Source organism: Oratosquilla oratoria, chromosome 22 (genome assembly GCF_046742065.1).
Source record: "Oratosquilla oratoria isolate Oo_2021 chromosome 22, ASM4674206v1, whole genome shotgun sequence".
NCBI classification, from domain to species: domain Eukaryota; kingdom Metazoa; phylum Arthropoda; class Malacostraca; order Stomatopoda; family Squillidae; genus Oratosquilla; species Oratosquilla oratoria.
In genome coordinates this window covers 6,541,511-6,543,365 of record NC_134798.1, presented here as the reverse complement: position 1 = coordinate 6,543,365, position 1,855 = coordinate 6,541,511, and positions in this window count along the sequence as shown.

Here is a 1,855-nt window from a genome sequence, read left to right as displayed (position 1 = left end):
TTTGCCCCACAGATTTCACAAACTGAAATTAAAATCCCACAAAAATTCCCACAAAATTAATACAGCATTATTTCATATAAGTTTATTATTGATGAAGAAAATTAAAAAAAAATCCTTAAAAAAAAGTTACTTAATATTTAACAACTATATAAACTTAAAAACTAGGTCTTTCCATTATGACTGTTCTATAGACAGCCTGCAGCTACAGTAGGCCAACCAAAACTTTGCAATACAAACATCATAATGACAATAATTAGATTTATAGTTACCTACAGTCTCAGTTTCTTACTGCATTAAATCAAGATTAATGACATTTTCCTCCTCCTCCTCTTCCTCTCTAAAACCTTTAGCACCGAAATTCCTTATCATGTCATCAGTGGGCTGAAAGTTTACACACGACTGATAATAATGAACCAACCCATACCTTATCTGCAACAATGCTTCTACCGACCTAACCTTTAGACGATTTCTCAGTTTCGAGTGAACAACATTCATTTGAGAGAAAATTCTTTCTACTGAGGCATTTGAAAATGGAAGGGACAATAATGCCAGTACGAGGCCTGAAATGTTTGGGAACATTTTTTGTCCTGCAGAAATTTCCCTTCCATTTACCTCAGTCCAAAAACTTACTACATTACCCAAGCAACTTTTAGGCCACTGCTGAAGACACATTGAACTCCATTTATTTTCAAGACCATCTAGATCCTCAAAGGTAGACCGATACCTAGCACCAATTAGAGCAACAGGGTCTTTAATCTGCGATGTGGCAATGGAAGGATGGAAAATTTTCAACATCATAAGTATCTCAACATTATCAGGTAAGCGCATCTGAACTTGTTTTATGAGTTCAACCACAAACTCTTTACACCGCTCTTTGATATAGTGAACTTGAGCTACAGTTAAAGAACAAGCAGATGCATATGTGGTGAACTCATATCCAAAGTTCATTGCCTCACATAGCACAACATGATCCAGAAATTTAAGTTTGGGTAGGTTTTCATCAGAACATTTTGACAAGTGCTTTCCATTTACTACAATGTTCATTAGATTACGATACATTGCAATGAGATCCTGTGTTACTTTTGTGACATCTGCAGTTTGTGACTGGAAAATCTTATTAACACTATTTCTTTCAGAGTTTTTCTGACAAACAACAAATACAATTTATTCTGGTCATCTCTGTATGCATCAGACAGGGTTTTCGCTGTGTAACAACGTTCTTTGGAAGCACTCAGGTCAAAATGAAGCTTTAGAGCCTCCCACTGATCGATAATTATACTAACTGCTTCCAACCTTGCCAACCAGCGTGTGCCTGCCAGTCCCGGCACCTTCTTAGGTACACTGTTTTCTAACACTGTATATAGACTGATACTCATTAGTCCTCTTAGGACTAGTAGAAAACCAATTATGAGTTTCTCTAACTACAAAATCAACAATTATAGGAAGGCATTCAGAAGCCTTACTGGCCGCAAAGTGAAGGGAGTGGCACACACACCTAAACAGGGTTAATTCAGGATTATCAACTCTTAAAAGTGTTGAGGGTGAATGAGTTCGACCGATCATCGAACTGGCTCCATCAGTCCCTAGGCCTATCATTTTTTTCACACCTAGGCCGTCCTCAGCCAAGCATCTTTTAACAGTTTGATAGAGAGTATCAGTTGTAGCATTTTCTATTGGTAGTGGACGATAGAAAGTGTCAACTACAGACTTTTTACTTGTACTGTAAAAACGAATGCAAAGGGCAAGGCAAGATATATTTGCTTCGTTGGTACTCTCATCAACCACCAAGCTAAAAAATTGGTCTCCAATTTCATTTCTTAATTCAACAGCAAAAGATGGAGCAATGACATATTTC